Below are 27,939 nucleotides of genomic sequence, written 5' to 3' on the forward strand. Positions count from 1 at the left end.
CCTTTTAGCCATGATTAATCTCAAAATTTAAGACTTTAAAAAGTGAGAGAATGGAATAGGGGAAGACAGAAAAAAGATGCTATTTCATAAGATTGTGATTATAGGGGTTCATTTCCTCCATAGAGGAAGTAGGAGAAACTAATGATTTAACCATTGATTTATTTTTCATTCAAGTTCTGGCAAGCAGTAAGCACTCAGAAAAGCCAGCTGGGTTACTCATGTGGCACTGTTAGATGTTCTTCCCTGTTCTCCACTTTTCTTATGGTCTCAGAATGGCTGGGCTTGGAAGAATCAGTGTGGAGTGGCATGAGGGCCAAGGGGAAAATATGAATAGTCACATTTCAAATACTTATGGAGAAGTTTTCCCAGGTAAAGTATCTTCTTCATGAGAATAAACAGGAGAAGATAGTTGGACTCTGCTAACTAATTGTCTCCAAATACTCTTTTAACTTCACTTCATTGGACCTTTTTTCAGGAGCAACTCATGACAGAGCCCAGCAGAAATGGGTCTGGGGCTCACAGCCTCTGGTTTTTAAAACTGGCATTGCCAAAAATTCATTGTGTGCCCTCAGTTAAAATATTAACCAGTTCTCCGGATTTGTATTTATAAAACAGCACATGTTTCTCTTAACCACTACAAAGGGTAAGTATGCTTATCATAGGTTTCCTCATGATCTGAAACTGTATCCACTAAATAATGTATTGATGTGACTTTCGTTTGTAGGATCTCTTCTTTCCCCAACTAGAGCGAAATATTTCAAAGGCAGCAGCAAGGATGACAATGTAGACTGAGGAGTCTAGAAAAAAACAAATGTAGATGTTTCTTATTTATCTTTGGCACTTGTGAAAATTTTACTGATGTCTATAGCTTTCCTATGTGCCCCAGGAAGAAGCAAGGCTGTAGAGGCTGAGCAAGGACATAACACAACTTGAGATTACTCAATTGAAATACCAATTATTATCATCTGTAAAATTGCAAAAAAAAAACAAAAAAGTTTCCCTTGTATGATCTCATTTAACCTTAAGAGAACGCAGTGGGGAGAAATATTACAATTGCCCTTCACAGATGAGAAAAACAAATCTCAGAGAAGCTAACTGACATGCCCAAAAATACAAAGCAGTGATGTCATAGAATCCAATCAAGATTCTCTCTCAGGAACCCCTCATAGCCTAATTGTTAAGGAACCTCACATCTTGCCAACCATACGTCACTTAGTCACTTATTCCAAGTGACCCAGAATCCCCAAATAAATAGAAAGCAAAAAAAAAAAAAAAAAAAAAAAAAAGACTGCTGACTAAGAGTTCAGGCTTCACAGCAAACTGCTGGCATAGGAATCCTGGCTCTGGGACCTGCTTTGTCATCCCAGACAAATTAAACTTTCTTAATTCCTTCTTTCTTAAAGTTAGGATAGCATTTACCTCCTACATTACTTATGAAGACAAAATGCAAGAATGTAAAACAGCACTGCATTAGATGCTTACTTAATCTTAGCTTTTAATATCATCAACCAATACATTTTAACCGCTGTGCAGAACAGCCATCTCATTGCTTTTCTGGTACAGAGCAATAAGTAGGAGGAACCTGTCCAAGAATCAGGGTGGTAAAATCAGCATCGGGCTGTAAAATGGTAAAAAGAAAATTTCAGGAAAAAGAGATGGCAGAGTGAACAGAAGGGAGCCTGGAATTAACTCTGCAGAAACAACAGGTATATGAGAGCCTAGAATTAAAATAAAATATTTCAGTATCTAGGTTAAAATAATATGACCAAAAAAGAGGATATGAATAAATATGGAAAGGTTTGACTCTGAGCGGAGATCCTGCTGGAGTTGATGAGAAGAAATACCTGTTGATACTGGGGACAGAAAAAGAAGTCTAGGGCTCTGTAAGAAAGAACGACTACTCGGTTTAATGCTTTTGTTCCTAGGGCAAAGTTGGTTTAATTATGACTTCATTATCATCAGTTGGTGAAGTTACTGAAAACTGAAGAAAAATCACTTCAGAGAATGCTCACATGCTTGTGTCCAAAATTTTGTCTAGGAGGCTGAGTCAGAATGTATGTTAGACCCAGTGATATGAATATCTACCCAGGCTTGCTCAACTATTCTACCTCCCATGCACTACTGATATTTTCTTACAAAGAATTACAGACCCTAGCAGGGGCACCAGCTATGAAACTGGTATTTCTAATAAAATGAAATAAGATCATTTAAGAAAATCATTAAAAATGAATTAACAAAACATTCAGAGACAGAAGATAAAATAAAGCACAATGTTTTGCTAATACATTTCTTCAATTGACACACCCAAACTGCTTGGTTTGGAGTACATACACACACACACACACACACACACGGAAAGCTATTACTCGTTCTCTAAACTTATTAAAGATTAATTTAGCCATCAAATTCTAGAAGCACGTATTATTTCACCATCTCCCACTCATCTTTCTCCCTTCTTCTTCCATCTGTAGGATGGACCCCTACTGATTTCCCATTTTTATCTTTTTTTCAAAATCAAAAAGATAATTAAAATGGAAATAAAAAATTAATACTTTCTAATCTTATACAGTACTTTCAAAAATTTTGGAGTCCACCTTTAATTCAAGACAAAAACCAAGCCAGGCTCTGTGCTGGATGCTGCAGATAGATACCAGGAAGAAAAAGGATTGCACCTGTGCTCAGAGTGTGCATAGTTCAATCGCCCTTTAGATTACAATAAAGTAGATTAAATAATGCAAAAGGGGATACAGACTTATTTTTGGCTGAAAAGAAAGGAAATCTATTGGAAATAATTACCATTATTACCAATTCCAAATCAAATCTATTTGGATTAATAAAAAAAGCATTATAAAATGGGTAACTGTTTAAATATTTCTTTAGTAATAGATATAAATTAGAATGATTAGGGCCAGAACGGGAGAGGACATTCCAAGAGAAGGAAAAAAAAAATCAACAAAGATATTGAGATAGTAGAGTCAGTTATGGGATCCAAGAACAGGAAGCTGCCCATTTGGTTAGTTTATGCAGTTGGAGTAGGATAGTCATGGAAGACAATGGTCCGAAACTGGGTAGGAAGTAGAACTACAGAATTTGTACTTAGTTAAGTAAACCTTTAGAGGTTTTAAAGCAGAGATGTAGTATTCATTCCCTGTCAGAAGGAAGTAATAGCAATTTGTAGACAGTATTAGATTGGGGGGGGGGGGGATGAGCAAAACAGCAAGATGCTGTTAAAAAGACTAGGTAGGCAGGAGCACCTGGGTGGCTCAGTGGGTTAAGCCTCTGCCTTCTGCTTAGGTCATGATCTCAGAGTCCTGGGATTGAGCCCTGCATTGGGTTCTCTGCTTAGCGGGTTGCCCATTTCCCCCTCTCTCTCTGCCTGCTGCTCTGCTTAATTGTGATCTCTCTCTCTCTCTCTGTCAAATAAATAAATAAAATCTTAAAAAAAAAAAAATGACTGGGGCGCCTGGGTGACTCAGTGGGTTAAGCCTCGGCCTTCGGCTCAGGTCATGCATGATCCCAAGTCCTGGGATCAAGCCCCACATCAGACTCTCTGCTCAGTGGGGAGACTGCTTCCCCCTCTTTCCCTGTACCTACCTCTCGGCCTACTTGTGATCTCCATCTGTCAAATAAATAAATAATATCTTAAAAATAAAAAAAAAAAAAAAAAAAACTAGATAGGTGACAACCAAAGGCTAAAATCTACATAACATGACTATAGTGGTCATCTTAAAATCTACAGAAATTGGTCACTCATCTTACATTTGCAGAAAATGTTACAACCTGGACACTGGAGAATTCCACAGGAATTGAAAAGATGAGGTTTTCAGTTTAGATTAGAGAGTACAAACTGCTTGGAACTCCTACATAGAGATGTGCTATTGGAGAGGAATAAAAAAATAAAACACCCATTAGTAAGGGTCAAAAGCAACCATTTATTCTAACTAAAATCTATGGAACCACCTACACATCTCCTTCCATAGCCCACAAAGTACAGGTGCTCCCAGGGAGCAAAGCCAACAAGAATTAATGAGGAATAAACAAGGACTAACATAGAATGACAGTCTCCCCAGGCATTCGAGCAGAAATCACAGCTGTTAAGTTAAAGAATAGAATTAAATCCCATTAGCAGGTAAGGGAACAATTTTAGAGTATGTTGTTGTTGCTGAATAATGAGAAAACTGAATAAATAGTTCCAACTTTTTCCTACAAATTTATTATATAACCATATTAGAACAATCTAAAAACTGAAAAAATAAAGCTTCTATTTTTCTAGCAATAATTGCTTTTATTTCTCTGTATTGTCTTCAGGTCTTTTGGAGTCTAATAAACTTATATTTTCATAGTTACAATTATTTATAACCCATACCATTTTGAATTTTTTTTTTATTAAAGATTTTTATTTATTTATTTGACAGAGAGAAATCACAAGTAGATGGAGAGGCAGGCAGAGAGAGAGAGAGGAGGAAGCAGGCTCCCTGCCAAGCAGAGAGCCCAATGCGGGACTCGATCCCAGGACCCTGAGATCATGACCTGAGCCGAAGGCAGCGGCTTAACCCACTGAGCCACCCAGGCGCCCCACCATTTTGAATTTTGTTTTTAATGTTTCTAGGATGCCATATAGGCTTCATATTTACACTCAGTGTCCAAATAATACCCCATCAAACACACCTGAGAATATTTCTAAAATCATTCCCCTGTGATGGGAGGCTTGGGTTGTTTTCAGATTGGGTTCATTTGTAGCTAATATGGGGATGTGTATCAGTCTTCTGGTTATCAGTCTCTATGATAACTAGTACCAGAAATCAGTGGTCTACATGATTCTCTCTCCTGATAAGCTGGGAGCCCCTACAATGAAGACATTTTACTGTTCTCACTATTGAGCTCAAACATTTTTTTGTTAAATTGTTTTTTATCTTCTGATTTTTTTTTTATGATACACTTCTTAGGATAAAGAGGAGAATGAAAAATAATTGCTGAGGAAAATAGATGTTTTATGTTTATAACCATGCTATTAAAATGTGTCAACTTATATTTACTACAGCACTGTGAGTCAACAAACATTTATTAAGTTTCCACACTGTGACGGCACTATGCTATGAACCTGGAATCAAAGTCAACAACAAATAAATATAATTTATTGAACTCGGGGTGCTCACAAACTGTAAATGGACATCTCTTTTTATCATTTCTTCTCTCTTCCTATGTGCAACTGATTTCATTTTGGAGAATAGTCTCTTCCTCACAGCATATAGAATGGAGCATCCTACATATAGTTTGGGGGCACCCCATGCCCAGCTGTACTCTACATATGGACTCAAGATATGGGAACTCTGCTCCACAGAATTTAAATCTTGAAGTAAGTATATAGTGATTAAAAATGGGTGGGTACACTCATTTCAGTAGGGTTCTCTGCTATAAAACCACTCTTACTCACATGCTACCTGACCTATGGGGTTCCTTTTTTCTATGCCATTCCAGGATTTTTTTTTATTTTTTCTCTCAGTATCTCTTTGACATGGTGAGCTTCCAAGGTTCTGCCAGTCCCAATATATGTATAAGTTTGCCAGTCACTGTTTTATCTTTGTAACCAGAGAGGCATAGGCGAAACTAGTAATTAAAAGCTAAGAAATGAGCACAGTTGTGGGATAAAGATTTACAACACAAACAGCAAGGAAAGATAACTGTCCCAGTCAGGAAGCTCAGAAAGTAACAGAACCTTACCAAGATGGACGGATGGTTCACCCATTGAAAAATATTTGCTAATCAAAACAGGACTCAAATAGATAAAACCAAAAGTGAAAGAAGAAAAGTAACAACTGACATCTCAGAAATACAAAGAATTGTAAGAGACTACTATGAAAACTGTATGACAACAATTATACAACCTATAAGAAACCATAAACATACAATCTTCCAAGACTGAATCAGGAAGAAACAGAAAATCTAAACAGAATTACTAGTAATGAAATTGAACTAGTAATAAACATAACTCCAAACAAACAAAAGTCCAGGGCCAGATAGCATCAAGGGTGAATTCCACCAAACATTTAAGATAATACCTATCCTTTTCAAGCTATTCCAAAAATTAAAGAGAAAAGGAAACCTCCAAATACATTGTAGGAGGCCAGCATTACTCTGGTACCAAAACCAGATAAAGACCCTGAAAAAAAAAAATACATTTAAAGGTTTATTTGTTTATTTTAGAGAGATAAAGAGGTGGGGGCAGGAAGGGGCAGAGGGAGAGAGAAACTTTGTAGCAGACTCCGGCTCAACATAGAGCCCAACATCAATCTCAGGACCCTGAGATCACAACGTGAATCAAACCAAGAGTGGGGTGATTAACCAACTGCACCAACCAGGCATCCCTAAACATTTAGATTTAAAACTATGTTTTATGTATATATGTGTGTGTGTGTGTGTGTGTGTGTATAGTGTATATATGTGTACATATACATATATATGTAAAACGGTTTTATATATATATATACACACATTATATATGTACACACATATATACACACACATATATACATGCACACACATATATATATATATATTTGAAACTATATATATATATTTATATATATATATTTGAAACTATATATATATATGTATATATTTCAATTAGTATGTCTCTAAATATTTATTCTGTTTTCTCATAAAGTGTACATTTTGGAAAGGGTCCCCAATTTTTAATAAGAAGTTAGAGGCAAGCGATATGCCCAGAATATAAGGAGCTTTCTCTAGATACTTCTGCATGTGGGATGTTGAAATGAGTCTTAGCTACTTAGAAGCCAGGATAATAGGACCTGAATTATTTAGGTGCACAGAGAATAGGAGGAAAGAGATGACAATGCAAATTTCCCTCTTCCAACAATTTGTTGAAAACTTTTCTAGTACTTATTTATTGAATATCTGAGGTCCTTAACTTTCCAGCTTTTGGGTTAATGTGGAAGTTACCTCAATTCACTTCAGTTAGGAGAAGGTCCCATGCATGTATTAATTTTAATAATAAAAAAATTATAAATCACTATACTAATCTGAGCATGAATTATGAAAAAATGTAGTTTCAACTTTAAAACTTATCATTTGATGGAGGAACTGATTACATTTAAACATTATAAATGCAACCCCTAAATAGGCCTTCTGTAAGTGGTTTGGCACTAACTGGGCGGGGGGAAGCTTTATTGAGTCTGATAAATTAATTCCAGAATGAGACTGAACCGAGAGAAAAATTACTGGACTTTGGAATCAGAAAAACCTGAGCTGAGTACTGATCACATTAACATTACACTTAACATTCTTCCTTGGGGAAGAATCAGTGCCATCCATCCAGCTTTTACAAAGTTTCTGTACCTTTGAGCAGAACATTATAAGGAGAACCATGTAGGCCAATTATGTTTAATTATTTCTGACATTTTGTTAAGTGAGGAATGGTACCAAAAAAAAGGGGGGGGGAGGAAAATCAAAGCCACACGATCCCAATCACACTGTATGTTAACTAACTGGAATTTAAATAAATACTTTAAAAAGAAAAAGAAGTCATACTATCCCATTTTTCTCAACTTATTCTTTCACACTCTCAGTCTCTCTGGTTATGGATGACCAATTCTGTCTGCAAAAATCTTGAGTCTTAATCAACATAATGATGTCTTATATCCAAGGTTTCCATTCACATGATTTTAGGTTGTAAACCACATGATTTTAGGTTGTGGGTAGCCACAGCTACCCACATGTAGCAAAACACTGATCAAATTATGGTTCCTCTTTACAAACAGAAACATTTTTATGTATGGAACAACAGATAGTCATTAAGTACATGTTTTCTTCATGTCGTTTACAGACATTATACAAAAGAGAGTTTTACTGAAATCAGAATTATTTATTTTCCTGTTTAAGAAAAAATATGCAAAAGATTGTTTCACTAGTATTCTATGACATCCACCAGTTCATTAAATTTATTTTCACTTTTCACATAATTAATTTCCAGCTTAAAAATAAGGACTGAACTCTTATATATCAGACATAAACTTTAATATGAATAGCTTGACTAGACATAAATTCATGCTTTTGCAAATTATAAAAAAGTTAGGTGAGGGGACACCTGGGTGGCTCAGTGGGTTAAAGCCTCTGCCTTCGGCTCAGGTCATGATCCCAGGGTTCTGGGATCGAGCTCCACATCGGGCTCTCTGCTCAGCAGGGAGCCTGCTTCCTCTTCTCTCTCTGCCTGACTCTCTGCCTACTTGCGTCTATCTATCAAATAAATAAATAAAAATCTTTAAAAAATAAAAAAGTTAGGGGAGAAAATGAAATGTAGAGAAACAATCAGCATAAAATAAGTGTTGTGTCAGAGATATAACTATACCACTTTTTATAATTTAAGTATGTATGGTAAATTTTCAACTTCCCCTAATAAAGATAATACCTACAGAGGAGGAAGTGAAAGTTGGTGATTCTAAAGCTGAGAAATATCTGAAATAGAGAAAAAAAACTAGAATAAAAAGGAAGATAAAGCAACAAGTTAGTTAAAAATGTTAATAAAATAAATAATTCTTAAGACTAATAAAGATTGATAAACAGCACAAATAAATAATAACAAAAATCAGAATAACTGTCACTATATTTATGGCATTTCAAAAATTAAAGAGAATACTCTGAAAATCTTTAAACTGATATATCTGAAATCCTAGATGAAAAAATGTAACTTAGCAACAAGGACTGTAGAAAAAAAGGAAACTTATATGGTAAAGCTAAAATTGGAATTCCTTGAGAAAAAGTGTACAATTCAACAAATGTAAAAAAATAATAATTCATGTTGAAATAAATTATTACCTCCCTAAATAGCAATTACCCTGAAAACATTCCAAACTGATTCACTATTTAATGTGATAAAGTCTATAAAATTTAGAAGAAGTAAAGCTATTAATGGTATCAACGTTCCAGAAAGGTTTTTAAAAAATAGGAAATAAGTACTAATTATAAAATAAGTTGAAAGATTAAATTTACTACATTAAAATTCATCAACAGAAATCCTAAAGCAACTGAAAAGAGACAGACTGAGAGAAAATAATTACAAGTTCAAAAAGGAGTACTGGGAGTATTCAGTCAACTTATGTAAATAAATAAGAAAAATAGAAACTCCATAAGAAAAGGAGCATATTGCATAATCAGGCATATTTCCAAAGATAAATAAATAAATAGAAAGAAAGAAAGAACGAATGAACAACAAATACAACAATGAATTAACCTAAGAAAAGATGCTCAATTTCATTAGTATTCAGGAAATATAGTTAAAAACACCATAAGCAGGCACCTGGCTGTCTCGGTTGGGCAACTGCCTTCAGCTCAGTTCATGATCCCAGAGTCTTGGGATTGAGTCTCCTATTGGGCTCCCAGCTCCATGGGGAATCTGCTTCTTCCTCTGACCTTCTCCCCTCTCATGCTCTCTCTCACTGTCTCTCTCTCAAATAAATAAATAAAAAGCGTTTTAAAAAAAAAAAAACTATAAGCTACCATTGGCACTAACAAGATTGTGAAATTAATAAATTGTACAATAAGAGCTATAGGTAACAGCTATAGGTAAGCTATACCTATAGCTATAGGTATAGCTTACCTATTTATTTTTTATCAAAAAAAGAGTTATACTGCCCTACTGTTGAAGAGATAATTTAAGACCTCTGTGGAAAACATTTGGGCAATAAACTATAAAATTCAATATGCATATAGCCTTTCATCCAATTATTTGGTTTCTATGCTAGATTATGCTTGAGTGTTGTGCTGTCAAAAATACTTACTAGCTTCAAATGAACACTTGAAATATGGCTAGCTTTGATTGAGATGTGCTTGCTATAAAGGTAAAATACATACCAGATTTTTTAAAAATTAGTACAAATAATATAATGAAAAATACACCATTGGTGCTTTTATAGCTTTATATTGTCAAAGAAAAATTACACCAGAAGCAAGGAAGACTATTCAACACTACTGTATTAGGGGAGAGAGACTGAACACAACTATCCTGAAACAAAAGGCAGAAGAGATGCTAAGCAGTAGGGTGAGCTAGTAGACAAGTGCTGGAGGACAGAAACTAGGAGGTTGTTCAGTGTGATATGGCTGTGTTTGCTATATGGCACTTAGCTAAATCAGGGTTCTGCACTCTCAGGGGGGTGGGAGGACAGGGCCTCTATTTTTTCTTGGTGATTCTATTTCAAAGGGATGACTCCTGGTCCTTGGGAAAGACAGCCCTTGGTTGTAAATTGTCAAGAGGCTGGAGGAAGCTTTACATCTCAAAGGGACAAAGAAAGAATTTGTAAATGGAAGATTTCTAAGGTAAATGCTCCAGGAAAAGGGAAGTCAAGAACCTATAATTAGGAAGAAACCTATCTAAAGTTTGGGCAAGCCAAGAGAATCATTAGGCTAGTATGTCAAATGAAAATATTTTGGACACAGTGTATCCAAGATAAAGTTTATGGTAGAAATTATTTCCCTCTTTTATTACGTATTTAGATGTGGAATGAAGAAATCTAAAAATTAAATAACTTGGCCATGTTCTTATCTAATTGTATTAAAATATGTACAAGAATTATCATAGCCATCAATGTTTGTAAGAGTCAAAACCCTAAAATTAGCCCAGATGTCCATCAATGGATAGAGAAATAAATTATGGTACATTTATGTATTTTACATACAGTAGTAAAAAATAATAAACTATATCTAGTAGTATAAATTAATACAACTATAACTACATGGAACTACCTGGGTAGAGCTCAGAAATATAACACTGAGTAAATGAAAATACTAGCATAAAAAGCATACTAAACAATTTCTGTTAAAAAAACTTTTTTTTTTTTTTTTTTTTTAAGATTTTATTTATTTATTTGTCCGAGAGAGAGAGAGGGAGAGCAAGCACAGGCAGACAGAGTGGCAGGCAGAGTCAGAGGGAGAAGCAGGCTCCCTGCCGAGCAAGGAGCCCGATGTGGGACTCGATCCCAGGACACTGGGATCACGACCTGAGCCGAAGGCAGCCGCTTAACCAACTGAGCCACCCAGGCGTCCCTTAAAAAAACTTTTAAAAGCAAACCTAAAAACAACGTTTAGAGGTACACATATGATAACTTCATGCATAAAAATTTAGAATAATAAATATATAACTTAGGACAGTGATCATTCTGTGTTCCATGAATGAAAATAAGTCTGATAATGTTCTCGTTTTTAAGTAATCCACAAAATATTTTCTGTTGTTTGTTTTTAAGATTTTATTTATTTATTTATTTGACAGACAGAGATCACAAGTAGGCAGAGAAGAAGGCAGAGAGAGGGGAGGGGAAAAGCAGGCTCCCTGCTGAGCACAGAGCCTGATCCAGGGCTGGATCCCAGGACCCTGAGATCATGACTTGAGCTGAAGGCAGAGGCTTTAACCCACTGAGCCACCCAAGTGCCCCCTTTTGTGTTTTCTTAATTCAGTTTCAAAGTTGCATATATCTTTAAATTAGAAAATACTACAAAAAATATTTCATAATTGAGCTTTAACAGAGATGCAAAAATAAAGCAACCTATATAAAAATTCTTCATACATTGAACAAAATAAGGCATCATCTAGTATAATAAATTTTATAAAAAGTATTTAAATGTGTTTATGTACATATAAAAAGGAATTATTTCCAGGCAGGTAGGGATATAGGAGTTTTTATGTTTTTTTCAGACATATTTTTGCTACTTTCTTTTATTTCTGTTATGGTATTGACAGCTTTTTGGTGATTAAAAAATGTGCACAATTAAGCCTTTCAAAAATTTGTGCTTAAATGAGAAATTTTTTAACAAAATGCTATAGAGGAGAGATGAACCTAGATCTAGATCTAGAGATGAATCTAGATACTTTTAAAAGATCTATGGGACGTTGACCTGAAATAAAAGAAAAAGGATTTGAGAAAGAGGAATCTATGTTTGATAACATAAAATGGAAGCAGAGAACAGATTGCAGTTAGTTGATGGGAGCGAAAAGTAACATTTGTACTGTGCTAGGGAGAAAGCTTCAATTGTTGATGAGTCTGGTTTCCAGGCAGAGGAATTTAGACTATTGGGCAGTGGAGAAGAAAAGTTGGTATCTAAGTTGTTCTTTGTAAGTTATCACCAGACTCAAGCATAATTTTTCATAAAGTTGCTATTTGCAACTACAGTCATTACCAAACAATTGCGTTAAAATTTAAATAGCTGAAAAGATCCAGAAAATAATTCTTCATAGATATTTCTAAATTCCATTGCTAATGTGCCTGAAAGTGGTAATAAATTATGAGGCAAAGTAATGTAAATAATATAACATATTACATATTCAAGAAGAGAATGACCCTACACATTAATCATGAAAAATAGAATATTAATGCTTCCAAAGAATTTTAAAGATGAATATTGCTGTAGTAAACTGAATACTAATTGTTACATAATTAATAGACATTTGTTAATATTTCAATATGAAATAAATCCTTGTTTACATCAGAATGAGTATGAGAAATTATTCCTAAATGCATAGTTTGTAACTAAGTTGTTGTTTCCAATATTAAGATTCTTTAAATAATTCACAGATTTTCTTTAAACATACATGTGAATATGTGTTAGGCTGATATGCAGAAGCAGGCTCAACTGCAAATGATCAGCATTGGAAGAAGGAATAAATAAGCATGTTTAAAAACTGGGAAAAAAAACAACAGTTTACTTGGATGGAAAAATTTTTACCTATTTCAAGGTGTGGATAATACAAACTGAGTTTCTTTGGGGTTAAGGGGTGGGACAAAGGGCATGGCAATATCAATTGCTGCTTGAGTTCTTCCTATGTGCTAGAAAAATCGAGCTGCATTATTTGCACTGCATCATAATAATTCCTAATGTTATCACAAATTTAAGCTAAGGAGATCAGATCAGAAAAGTTAAGTAAACTGCCTTAAGTTACACAGCAAGTAAATGAGAGTAGTCACTGCAATATTCACTTTCTTTACCGTCGGCATACTGAATGTGTGTTAAAGATGAAAGTTTTTAAAAAAATAGGATGAAAATGAATCCATATTTTACATGAAAAGTCATCTCCTCCTCCTCCTCCTCCCTCCTGCTTCTTCTGTTCTTCTTCCTGCATCACTCCAAATAAAACTTCCAGAAGTACTATATCAATTAATCTTCACAGGAAAATGGCTTGTAATTATCTAAGCTTTAGTCAATCAATCCAAATACCTAATCTGAAACTACCCTGGTAAAATTTTAACTTTATTCATTTTGTGTTATTTTAGAAGAAATGTAGAGAAGCTAGAGCTCACTCTAAAACAGTTTCCTGGTAACTTTCCGATTCCTAGCCTACATGCATTTTGTGAATATTTTCATAGATATACATGAAGTTTGTAAATGTATCATAAATATATTATATACAAATAAATTGTGTATGAGTGTATAAATATATATACACACATAGACCACACATTTTCCCTCATATATATATAGCTCTGAGAGACTGCAGCAGGATGAACTTGATCCATCGGGAGGTTTGATGGAGAAGCTTTCCTAAAGAAATGACAGAGAAAGTGAACCTAAAAAATGAGTGATGATTCTAAGGTGAAGGCCAGAGAGAGACTTGGCAGGAAGAGAAACTAGAATCTGCAAGACTGAGGAAAGAGGGATCTGGATGTCTGTTAGAAACTAAAGGAAGCCTAATTTGTCTGTAGAAAGAAGAGAAGGGGTACAGGATCTAGTTGGAGAGGAATGCATAAATGCCTATCATTGGTTATCTATGTTTTTATTCTATCTCAGTTCTTATACTCCCAATTACACTGCAACAGCCTAAGGCTAGTCTCCATGTTACTAGCTTCAGCAAGCTTCAGTTCAGGTAACTAGCTTCAGTTACCAGTCTTCCTCTTACTTGTACCACTCTTGACAACTAAAGAAACGATAGTCTTAGGTTCTTTCTGGCAAAGTGGCATTTAACAGTTTTCTGAATAATCTTAACAAAGCAAGTTACTATTAATTTAGGTGAATTTACTAAGTATTTATTAGATGCATACAATGCAGGCATGGTTCTTGCTTTCAAAGTGTTCTAGTGAGTTGTAAAGGAGCATCCAGTTGAGATGAACTGGGGTTAAGACCCAGAACCTGAGTTTTAATCTATTGTGTGTGTTGTTTTGTTTTTCTTTTTTCCAAGAAAACATTTTGTTGCTGATATGCTAAAGTTTCATAAATACGTCATCAAGCTCAAGAAATAATATTTCAGAATAAAACAGATTAAAAGTCCTCATACAGATGGTACTAAAATTTTTGAAAATACTTAGATGATATATTAAGTTTTTATTTTAAGAGCAATAAACCAGGAATAGAGTTTTCATTTCAGGAATAATAAATCTGCTTCATATTTTATATAGACAGTAAAGTTTGGGCCCAAAAACTGAGTAGGTATTTAAATAAAGACATAAGGAAATATTTACTCAAGGGATCCTAATATATCATGATGATGCACAAGGCTTCAAAAGTAAATCCACATGCTCATATTTTTCCTAGAAGTTAACATACATGGGAGGAAAACTAGAAAGTTGAAACATAATGTTTATGAGTGATTAAATGTTGAATAAAAACTGACTTGTTTCCTAATAGCAGAATCGCCATATTTGTAACACCTTAAACACAATTCTTGAGATGATGATATGAAGAAAATATTTACCAAGCTATAATATAACAAAGATGCATATTTCTGGAAGAAAACTGATCATTTCAGTGAATAGAACCATAACTTTGTCCTAAAACATTGTATCTAAAAATAGAGATAGCTAGAAATTCTTAACGGAAAATTTTGTCAAGTAAAAATGAAGAAGAAACATAATTTATTACACAGTGACAAACTGAAGAATAGGCTTTTCTTAGAAAGTCTTTAATTTAAAAAAAAGCTTAGAAAATTGCTTAGACAGTATTAAATAAAGTAGAGGGGGCTGAGAACTTTATTTGGAACCCTCCAAAATAAAGTTCTTTCTTAACTCACTTTTTGTATACATCCTATTAAGGCTATTGTGTTTTTAGGTTATTTAATCATGTACATAAAAAGAAAAAAAAGAAAGTGATGAGAATCTATACTGGATTCTCAGAAAGGTCTGGAACCTTGCTTATGCCATTGCTGCAGTGTACAGATGGTGGTTAGCACTGCTGGAATCTTTAGATAATCAAAAATATAATGAGGCTTTAAATAATACTGTAGAAAAACAAACTGGAGGATGAAAAACGCAGAAGACTTGTTAAGCATGAGCTTGTTAATATGTAAAATATATCACATGGGGTCAAATGAAATTGCCACTCTGCTTGTATTAAATGAACTTCTCAATGTGGTCACGGGAAATTTCAGAAATTAGCTTAAGAAAGCCCATAATGTCCGCTCTAAATGGGTGCCTGAGAAAATCCTAAACTCAATAATGTAGTGGTGAATCAATCATTCTGCAAACAATTATTTATTATCCAGTATGTGTTTTTAAGCCAATAGACAATGCTATTGACTAAAGAGGATAAATTAGAAAGGAGAAAGACGTAACAGATGAACTAAACAGGATTTGTTTGTTTGTTTGTTTTCCATTTAAGAAACTAATTTGGTAGGTATGGATGTCAAACTTATAGCTATAATCCTAGTTGAAATTTAAAAAAAAAAAAATAGTTAAAAAAATGGAAGAAATGAGAAAAAGGAACATTCCTAGGGCACCTGGTTGGCCCAGTCAATTAAGTGTCTGGCTCTTGATTTCAGCTCAGGTCATGATCTCAGGGTCATGGGATCAAGCCCTGAGTAGGACTTCGTGCTCAATGGGGAGTCTGCTTGAGATTCTCTCTCTCCTTCCCCTCTGACTCCTCCAACTCTCTTTCTCTCTTTCTAAAATAATCAATCAAACTTAAAAAAAAAAGAAATTCCTAAATTAATTATAGTATAACTTGTGAAAATATATGGAATTTTTAAAAGTATGTCTAAAATAAATTTTAATAAAACAAGATTTATTTCCTATTAATACTGTAAAAGTATTAATTTCAGAATATGAAGAAAAATGTTCAAACGTGATGTTTTTGAGTGGTCCTAAGTTTTATGAGCAGAGACATAAAACAAAATTGTTACTGTAAAATAAATGTTAAAAATATTGACTGTATCTTAAAGCAATGGGAAAATAAAACTAAAGGTTTAAGGAGTAGTAATAGTGTATGCATTTTCACCCATTTAAGGTCGAAATTTAAAATGTATTCTCCACTTGAACCAACAAAATATTAAAGATGTGAAAAAACTGGGTAAGTTCTGATTTTTACATGGTTCAAATAATGAAAACAAGATCATCAAGATAACTGTCTCAGTGCTGCTGACTTGGGATTTTAATGGACCATCGCTGACACCAGGCAACTTGGCCAAGAAGGCAGAAGAAGAAGTAAAAACAAATGTAGCAGTAGTCAGGAATGTTGTCTCAGATGTAAAGAATGGTTCTGTTAGGGCAGTCTTTACAGTGTGTACTAGGTATGAGGTAGCAAGTTTAGAAATGTGTCAGTGGCAACTGTGTGAGAAAGTTGGGTGAAAGGAAATTACAGAAGGCAGGTAGGGCATAGCATTAAAGGCAGAAGGAAACAGTTTAAGTCAGTGAGCATCACTGACATTCTAACTATCTGGTTTTTGAGGTTAAGGTGAGATAGACTATAGGGGAAAAGGATATTGTATTTTTCCTAGGAAGAGACTAGAAAAGGGTTATGCAGGGTTTCGCGAGTGTTCAGGAAACGAGATGGACATTAATTAGTAAACCCAAATTTCAGTAAGAATGTCAAATAGTCATCTACAAAAATAAGGAAACATTTGGTATTACGGATGGTCAAAACTGCAGAAGAAGCTTGTAGGAAATCTTGCTCCTAAGTGGCTGAACATGGGCATCAGTGAAACTCCCACCTATGCAGTTCTTTTGGCAACAAGGGCCTATAGTTGGTGAGAAAGAGGATCATGATATGCACTCTGAATTTATCAGGTTTCATTCAGGAGTAGAATGGGTCAGTATCTAAAAGTGATACCCAGTAGTAAACTTACTAGCCATGGGAGTTGGAGGAGACAAAGTGAGAAAAAGATAGCCAGAAGTTTAACAACTTCATAGACTTCATTCTGTATTTTGGCCAAGGTCTAGACCATAAGTAAAGAATAATAAATTGGTTGAGAAGTTATAGATAACTTGAATACAGTAGTGTTATCACTGTCCATGAGAAGACACTTTATTTTTATATTTTTTTCTTTTTACATTTTATCTTAAATTAAGACTAGAATATTTATATATCCAAATGTAGAACAAATAGCTAGCATTCCAAGCTGACATTTTTCATGTATAACTCAAGTCTGGTTTTAAAGGGGTATCTAAATTCTTATCATAATGGGGACTGAAATTTAGAACATAAACATGGCTAATGACCAAATGTGAGAGTGTGTGTTTCATATGAAAAGCCATGGCTATCATTACAATGAATATGATTCTTTGATATAATGAATTTATAAATGGGGTAAACCCACTCAGAAAGAAGCAGCCTCTCATGCCATAAGCCGACCACTGAAAGACCATTTTCTTTTTCATTCATTCAATTTTTTAATCACTTTTTTTTACTCATCAAACGTTCATTGATCTTTACTTTGTACTATGTTTCTTGATAAAAAAAAAAAATCAAAGACACTAAAACAGTTAAGATATAGTTTAGCCTCAATGAGTTTTCTCTTCCTAATGAACCCATCAGCTACAATGTATTTATATATGATAGCATTATTGCTAAATCTCAGAAGAGTCAATCACTCCAAACACTGGTGTGAAATAGAGAGATAGGTTCAGTTGATACTATTAGTACCAACAGGGTGCAGGTAATATTGGTCGTATATTGTTGAGGGTATGCTCTCGATATAGTATCACTCAATCCTCCCAATACAAGGTAGGTTCTGTAATCTTACCCACTTCAGAGATGAGAAACTAAAACTTAAAAAGGTCATGGAGCCATCTCAAAGGCCAAACCACAAGTAAACTACAGTGAAGAGACTTAAAGTTAAGTAATCCCAAAATGTTAATCTCATCTACCTGGCATTAAAAAAACAAAACAAAACAAAACAAACAAAAAAACACAATTTATGTTAGCAAACTTCGGGAAAGGTAGTATGTGGACATGTTCAAAGTTGAACTCTGCTAAATAATGATCTTGGAAAAAAGTTTCTCATACACTTAATATACTTCTAATAATGTTTAAGTAAGAAATATTGACAAATTATTATAACACAAGATAAAATGAAATACCCTAAAAAAGCTCATAGTGAGAATGACTATGGAGACAAAAAAGGTAGGGGGAGCTGGAGTTGCGGCTTCCATGGGTACTTTCACTATGTGAACTAAAGGGGCATTTCCTTTGATAAATTTTTACATCTTTAAATCATAAGTATGGGAAATTTTTTAGAAAAGTAAAACATTTGCTTATCTCTCAATTGTTTTCAAAATTAAGTAAAAAAGAAAATAGCATTTTTACGACTCATTTGGGCATTTCTAATGAGATACAGTGGCACCATGAACCCCTCTGCACATATTTAAAAGAAAATTAAACCCCAAATAGATTTAATTAATATCTCTGTTTTATTAAAATCCTGTATGAAAGGCTGTACCAAATTATGAAGTACAACTATTAATAATCTGAAAAATGCATATTTTAAATGTATTACCCAAAAGTTAGAGGTCTTAGGTTTAAGAATGTTCAATAGCTTGTACCATCTGGGCTGCTGATCAGTAGGCCAGTGGGTCATGTTTATGATAAATTTAATTAATTGCCAGTGGCATTTAAGGAAAGTTAAAAAAAATCATGGCATCTCTTTTTCTGCTGAAGGTCAAAGGAAAGTACATAATTCATGTGCCTCACACATACACACACATTTAAATTTCAGAAGTTTTTTGGAAGTCTATAATAATGTTCCTATCATATGTTAGATCCTGAAAAGCACATGGATATGCTTTTGAAAAAATCTGCCTTTGCTCATAACTGAGGAGGAGCAATTAATTGCACAAAAAGCTACAGTAGTTCTTAACTCTACATAAAATAGGTGGGCCTTATCCAATCAGTTAAAAAGGACTTCATAGTACAGAAGGATGACCCTCTCTTAAGCAAAAGATAACTCTTCTGTGTGATGGGCCTTAAAACTAGGACGTCAGTTCTCCCAGCTCTATAGCAGCTTTCAGGCCTTTGTATTTGGCTGCAATATCACTACTGCAGATCTTGCATTTACCAGCCTCTATAAATGTATGAGCCAATTCCTCACAATAAAGAGACTGCATATTATATAAAATAAATATACATATTATATATTACACACACACACACACACACACACCTTGTTAGTTCTAATTCTCGGGAGGATGCTAATAATACACGTGATTAATTTTAGAAGGAGACCAACAGCAGTATGGAAAGAGAGGAGGCTGGATTAAGATAAGCAAGTGGAAGCAAAGAAAACAGGAGGAGGGGAGGGCACTAAGCCATGTGACTGGTGATCTAAATATGAACTAAGGTGATTACAATGGAAAGCAAGAATAAATTAAAAAGATGCATCACAGCCATGGATTATCAAAGCATGGCACTAAGCCATGTGATTGATGATCTAAACATAATCTAAGGTGATTACAATGGAAAGCAAGAATAAATTAAGAAGATGCATCACAGCCATGGATTATCAAAGCATTTTTCCTTTAATATAAGAAAACCCCTTAAATTTGTCCATGATAATGGAAAAAAGAAGACAAAGCTCTACATCTTGGATTAAAGGGGGTTGTTCTTTTTAATCTCAGTTCTTTTTCACTCTTCCAGGAATTTCTGAATTCGGTAGAAAAAGAATGAAGTCCTTAGGATTCCTTAATTATGATTTCTATAGCTGCTAAGTGAGAGTGTTTAGGAAGTTAGTTTTAATCATAGTTTGGTAAGCAACTTTCTCTAAAGTTTGGCCAGATAGACACTGCTAGATTTAAAGAAGTCTACTGTTTATTTCTCCATCTTTCACTGTTCTAAAACTGTTCAACAGTTTTAGAACTTTCAACGGTTCTAAAACTGTTTTGGTAGCCTGGGGCTTATGGAGAATTCCCTTTGCAGGGTGTAACTACATGGGGAGAGGCCTCACTTTGGAATGGAAAACTGAGCAAACTAGCTAGTGACTTTGGGTTTGAGTATCATTTTCATAAGGGAAAAAAGAAATATATATATATATGTATATATCTATATATATACATATATAGATATAGATAGATATAGATATAGATGATATAGATATAGATATAGATGATATATGCACACACACACATATTTATTTATTTTAAGATACTGGTGCTTTAACCCAGGGCCCCGTTCTTTATTATGTGAATAATAATGATGACTAAGTAGCGTGGGCTGATTTCTTATCACACTTTGCACATATTATCACCTAAGATGAATCTGTTACTGCATTTCTGAAAATTTACAAGAATGTCCTTCTGTTTTCTTGAATAGGAGAGAATAGCTCTTCTTTCTCCTGCTCTTCCTGCACTGCTTACATCTCTTCCTGTAGTCTACTGTGGAGCTAATGGACAGCACACTTCTGCCTTCTATAACCCTAACTGAAGGTCTACAGATAAGTGGGGGAGAAGGAAGAAGACATGGTAAATGGAACTGTTAAGGGAAAAGGTATTTTCTTTCCCAGTGGCCTGGAATATTCTTAATTGTAACATACAAGGTACATCTAGATTTTCTAAAGACATCTTTTGGGAGATAAATGGTATTTTCAAAATCTGGCTAGGAATGGTAAAAATCTTTTTGGCCTAGAAATAACCTGGGGAAAATGATGGCAATAACTATAAACATAAGGCAATTTCATTTTCCTTAGAAGAAGAATGAATATCAAAAATGTTATGGCTAGATATTTTTATAATGAATCTTTTCCAGAACAATGGCTGTAAAGAACTGAAAAGATACCAAAAGATGCTAAGGAGACATTTAGTTCACACCTCTCTATTTCCAGCGAGCAATGCACTGCAATCATTTAAGCCTATTGCTGACATACACCCTTATAAAACTGAGAGGAAGAGAAGGGGAAAATGATGAATAAAAATTACAGTCTGTTGGACTCACTGATTCTTTTAATAGGCTTTGCCTGACTGAGATTTGATTTGGGATGTATCTAAGCCAGTTGGGTTATAACCACTCTGTAGGACACAGGAGGATTAGTGGACAATAAGAGAATCCCAGAAGAATTTAAACAGATATCTCTCTAGCCAGACTTTTATGCAGCCCCTACTTCTACAGAATCACCTTTTCCTCATATGAATACAAATACTCTATCTGTAAATATTTCTTTCTTTCCAAAAACATACAAAAACAAAACATTTTATGCTTTTTTTTTGTTTTCTTTCTTTCTTTCCTTTTTTTTTTTTTTTTCTAGATTTGACTGTGAGCTTTTCAAAGGCATAGAATCACACATTTCTTCAATATTTTATGGGAAGTAACACTTACTGATGTAGAAAACAAAGGCAAAAGAAAAAAAATCAACTTCCTTACTGCCTATAGCCCTTTGACAAGTCCTTCAGATAAGCAGAGTGACCTTCATATGGGACCTCAGCTACCTTGATGCTGACACTTAGCTAAGGGCAAAAAAAAGCAATCTTAGCTACACCCCCTCCCCCCCTGATCTTGTAAGTCTACTTTAACATACAAAAATTTCTTTGGAAACTTCAATTATCTCTATCCCCCAAGATATATGCTAGCAATCATCCTCCAAGCATATGATCCACTGATATACATCTGAAGGCTCTCATGACTAAAGGTAATACTTGACCTTTTCCTAAAAGGTCCCCTCAAGCTAGACCCTTCAAGTTCCTGGACACCTTCTTTCCAAAATGCTATCCCTAACCTCCCAACTTGAAAGTATATATCAGTCACCTGTCACAACCCCAGTGTAGCTCTTTCTCCCCAGGGGTCCTGTTCCCATGCTTTAATAAAAACACCTTTTTGTTCTGAAGACATCTCAAGAAGTCTTTCTTAGCCATCATCTCTGAACCCCAACATTTCTTACATCACTTACCAAATACAAAATAGTTTTTGGAGGTAAATTATTGTAAGGGTTTTATTTATTCAGAATGATAGTACTGGGAACAAAGGGGAGAAGCAAATGACATATTATTTGTTGCTCAATTATTTCCTAAGGATGCTTATGAATTTTAATGAGACTCTATGACATCTTGAGGAAATAAGATTCCTCACTTATTCCTCACTTCCTCATAAGGAAGTATTATATTCCCTTGTTTATTTAGATTTCTCATATTTGACCTTTGTTTAACTTAAACCATTCTTTCTGCAACTTAAGCCTATTTCTTCTATTTATTCTTCTGGAGTATTTAACACCAAGCATGGACAGGAGAGGAGGAAGAGGGGAAGGTGAAAAGAAGGTTAGAGGAGGGAGAGGGAGGTAGTGGGTTTGTTAATTTTATGTGTCAATTTGACTAGGCTAAAGGATGCCCTGATAGCTAAACTATTTCTGAGTGGGTCTGTGTGAGTGTGTGTATGTGTGTGTGTTGCGGGGGTGGGGGTGGTTTCCAGCAGAAATTAGCATTGATTTGGTAGACCCAGTAAAGAACATGGCCTTCAGCAATGTGAGTGAGTATCATCCAATCTGTTTAGGGGCTGAAAAGAACAAAAGGATAACTCGATGGTAAATATGCTCTCTTCACTTGACCTGAAATATCTACCTTCTATCCTCAGACACAGTGCTCCTGGTCCTGGAGCCTTCCCCTTTATACTTCAACTTACAACCATCAGCTCCCCTGGTTCTTGGGCCTGGACTGGACCAAATTACACCACCAGTTTCCCTTATTCTCCAACCTACAGAAGAGCAGATTGTGAGACTTTGCAGTCCCCCAAAATCATGTGCCAATTCCTATAATAAATCATTATATGTCTATCTATTGATCTATTGATTTATCTATTGATTGACCAATTGAAGGATTATTTTCTCTGAAGAACCCTGACTGGGAGGAGACAGGAGAAAGAGAAAGAGGAGGAGGGAAAAAAGAAAGGAAAAAGAAGCCTTGTTACTTGATTTGTAGAAAAGATGACTTCCTTGATATTTTCCTCCAGGGACTTGCCCTGGAGTTTGGGTGCAAAAAAGAATAACTTCACATTGATATCGTTCAGATATTGCAGGTTTAAAAAGTCTCACCTTGCAGTTCTTCTATTTTCTACCTAACAGCTGTTCCTTCTTTTGCAACTGGATGTTGAAGTGAAACAGAAGGGTTTATAGTCACTGACTTTTTTCTCAGTCCAACATTTAAGTCCAACGCTTAAATGTTGGCACAGGTGATTCAACATAAGAAAACCACTGGTGTGTGGAGAAAAGAACTTGAATTTTGTAGACACAGACTACCAAAATCACATTCCAATTGTGCCATTTGCTATTGTTATCATTTCTGTCAAGTAAATTAATATCAGATTCTCATCTTCTTTATTGATACAATGGAAAATTTAGCTCCTAAGATCACTTAAAAATAAATATTTATGCTCAAAACCTAGTACGTATTCATTAATTCATTTCCCTAAGGTAAATGTAAAATTTGAGTTTAAAAAAAAAAGATATGAAGGGAAGATGAATCAAATTAGGCAAAATTATATAAAAGTATCTTAAAAGTACGAGCCATATTGGGGCGCCTGGGTGGCTCAGTAGGTTAAAGCCTCTGCCTTCGGCTCAGGTTATGATCTCAGGGTCCTGGGATCGAGCCCCACATCTGGCTCTCTGCTCAGCGGGGAGCCTGCTTCCTCCTCTCTCTGCGTGCCTCTCTGCCTACTTGTGATCTCTCTCTCTCTGTGTCAAAAAAATAAATAAAATCTTTAAAAAAAAAGTACGAGCCATATTGATATGAATACATTAATAGTAGGGGATTGTAACACGCCACTCTCAGTAATAGATCATCTAAGCAGAAAATCAATAAAGAAACAAGAGCATTGAATGACACATTGGACCAGATGGACCTCATAATTATATACAGAACATTCCACCCTAAACAACAGAATATTTATTCTTCTCAAGCGCACATGGAACTTTCTCCAGAATAGACCACACACTGGGTCACAAATCAGGGCTCAACCAATACCAAAGGACTGAGATTATTCCCTGCATATTCTCAGACCACAGTGCTTTGAAACTGGAACTCAACCACAAGGAAAAGTTTGGAAGGAATTCAAACACTTGGAAGCAAAAGACCACTTTGCTTAAGAATGTTTGAATCCACCAGGAAATCAAAGAAGAACTTAAACAATGCATGGAAACCAATGAGAATGAAGACACATCGGTCCAAAACCTATGGGATATAGCAAAGGTGATCCTAAGAGGGAAATAAATAGCCATCCAAGCCTCGCTCAAAAAAATTGAAAAATCCAGTATACACCAGCTCTTTTACATCTTAAAGAACTGGAGAATCAACAACAAAATAAGCCAGCCCCACACACAAGAAGGGAAATAATCAAGATTAGAGCAGATATCAATGAGATGGAAACTAGAGATACAGTAGAACACATCAACGAAACTAAAAGCTGGTTTTTTTGAAAGAATCAATAAGATTGATAAACTACTGGCCAAACTAATCCAAAAGAAAAGAGGACCCAAATTAATAAAATTATGAATGAAAAGGGAGAGATCCTGACTAACACCAAGGAAATAGAAACAATCATCAGAAATTATTATCAACAGATATATGCCAGTAAGTTAAGCAAACTGGATGAAATGGATGCATTCCTGGAAACCTATAAACTTCCAAAACTGAATCAGGAAGAAATTAACAACCTGAATAGACCAATATCTAGTAACGAGATTGAAGCAGTGATCAAAAACCTCCCAAAAAACAAGAGACCAGGACTTTACAGATTCCCTGAGGAATTCTACCAAACATTCAAAGAAGAAATAATACCTAGTCTCCTGAAGCTGTTTCAAATATGACTTTTGAAATCATGTTTACTCTTCAGGAAAGCAGGTTGGGTAGTCATTCTTTACTGATAAAAATAATGAGGTAAATATTTCAGAATTAATGACCGAATAATATTTCTTTCTGTGTACCTAGCAAGATCAATACCTTTACCAGTAAGCTAGTCAAAAATTTTCTGTGAATTAGCTGTATGCCAAGTATAATTTGGAGTAAATGAAACAAATCCAAATATACTATACTGCTGCTCTTGAGATGCTACTACTAGTCCAGTCAAAAGTTCAGACATACAAAGAATTACAGTACGATTTTAACTGCTTCTAAGTAAGTCTCTACCTCCAGCCATATCCTCAACTTCCAAGCCAACACTGACAAGCCTGTCAGTGTGATCTCTAAGACACATTTCTTGTATACTTTATATGCCATAATAGGTCTCCACAATAAACATAAGTAAAACACTGAGGGGGCACCTGGGTGGTTTAGTTGGTTAAGTGTCTGACTCTTGATTTTGGCTCAGGTCATGATCTCAGGGTCATGAGACAGAGCCCCACTTCTACTTCTGCACTGGGCATAGAGCCTGCTTAAGAGTCTCTCTTTCCCTCTCCCTCTTCCCCTCACTGCCATGCTTGTGCTTTCTTCCTTTCAAAAAAAATTAATAACAATTATTTAATAATGATACAAAATAAAGCACTGTTTCCATAGTTTTAAATTATCTCTTTACTGTATGTTTTAGTGTATGATCCCTTTATTATATTTCTATTTCACTGTATTTCTGTTCAACCATAACAAATTTCTATAAACACAGTGGCTTAAAACAAGTCAAATTTATTATCTTCAAGTTCTGGAGATAAGAAGTCCAAGACTAGTCACACTGTGCTAAAGTGCCAGCAAAACTAGTTCCTTCTGGAGGCTATAAATGGAGAATTCATTTCAGTGTCTTTTTCAATGTGTGGAGGCTACCTGTATTCTTTGGTTCTGGTTTCTTCTTATATCACTCCAGCCTTACGCCTGTCTTGTTACAGCTCCTAATAGTGACTCTGATTCTCCTGCCTACACCCTCCTTTTTAAAAATTTTTATTTATTTTTTAAATTTCTTTTCAGTGCTCCAGAATTCATTGTTTATGCACCACACCCAGTGCTCCATGCAATATGTGCCCTCCATAATACCCACCACCAGGCTTACCCAACCCCCCACCCACCTCCCCTCCAAAACTCTCAGATTGTTTTTCAGAGTCCAGTCTCTCATGGTTTGTCTCCCCCTCCAATTTCCCCCAACTCCCTTCTCCTCTCCATCTCCCCATGTCCTACTTGTTATTCCTTATGCTTCACAACTAAACAAAACCATATGATAACTGACTCTCTCTGCTTGACTCATTTCACTCAGCATAATCTCTGCCAGTCCTGTCCATGTTGATACAAAAGTTGGCTATTCATCCTTTCTGATGGAGGCATAATACTCCATTGTAAATATGGACCATATCTTCTTTATCCATTTGTCTGCTGAAGGGCCTCTCGGCTCTTTCCATAGTTTGGCAACTGTGGCCATTGTTGCCATGAACACTGGGGTACAGCAGGCCCTTCTTTCACTACATCTGTATCTTTGGGGTAAATACCCAGTAGTGCTATTGCAGGGTCATAGGTAAGCTCTGTGTTTAATTTCTTAAGGAATCTCCACACTGTTTTCCAAAGTGGCTGTACCAATTTGCATTCCCACCAAAAGTGTAAGAGGGTTCCCCTTTTTCCACATCCTCTCCTACACACATTGTTTACTGTGTTGTTAATTTTGGCCATTCTAACTGATGTAAGGCGGTATCTCAATTTGATTTTGATTTGAATCTCCCTGAGGGCTAGTGATGGTGAACATTTTTTCATGTGTCTGTTAGCTATTTGTATGTCTTCTTTGGAGAAGTGTCTGTTCATGTCTTCTGCCCATTTTTTGACATGATTATCTGTTTTGTATGTGTTGAGTTTGAGGAATTCTTTATATATCCTGGATATCAACCATTTGTATTGTCATTTGCAAATATCTTCTCCCATTCTGTATTTTGTTGACTGTTATCTTTGCTGTGCAGAAGCTTTTGATCTTGATGAAGTCCCAAAAATTCATTTTCGCTTTTGTCTCCTTTGCCTTTTGAGATATATTTGAAAGAAGTTGCTGTGCCGATACTGAAGAGGTTACTGCCTATGTTCTGCTCTAGGATTCTGATGGATTCCTGCCTCACGTTGAGGTCTTTTGTCCATTTCGAGCTTATCTTTGTGTATGGTGTAAGAAAATGGTCAAGTTTCATTCTTCTACAGATAGCTGTCCAATTTTCCCAGCACCGTTTTGAAGAGACTTTTTTCCACTGGAAATTTTTTCCTGCTCTGTTGAAAATTATTTGACCATAGAGTTGAGGGTCCATATCTGGGCTCTCTATTCTGTTCCACTGGTCTATGTGTCTGTTTTTATGCCAGTGCCAAGCTGTCTTGATGATCACAGCTTTCTAGTAAGGCTTGAAATCAGGCAACCTGATGCTCCCAGTTTTGTTTTTCCTTTTCAACATTTCCTTAGCAATCTGGGGTCTCTTCTAATTCCATACAAATTTAGGATTGTTTGTTCCAGCTCTTTGAAAAATGCCAGTGGAGTTTTGATCAGAATGGCATTGAAAGTATAGATTGCTCTATCTTGCTTACCTCTTATAAGGACCCTGTGATTCCACTGGGTGTACCTAAGTAATCCAAAGCAATATCTTCATTTCACGATCCTTAATCAAATTTGAAAACTCCCTTTTACTATGTAAGATAAGATATTTACAAGTTCTGGGTTTAGTATTTGGGAATTTTTTTGGGGGGGTCACATTATTCAGCTTAACACAGCTTTGGTGGAACAGTATTAATATAAAACAAAATGTATCTTTACTTATAATTTTTTAATATATTAAATTCCTTAACTGTAATATATAACGGAAATAAAAGGAAACTGATTTATAATAAA

This window comes from Mustela lutreola, chromosome 1, assembly GCF_030435805.1.
Source record: "Mustela lutreola isolate mMusLut2 chromosome 1, mMusLut2.pri, whole genome shotgun sequence".
In the NCBI taxonomy this organism is placed as follows: domain Eukaryota; kingdom Metazoa; phylum Chordata; class Mammalia; order Carnivora; family Mustelidae; genus Mustela; species Mustela lutreola.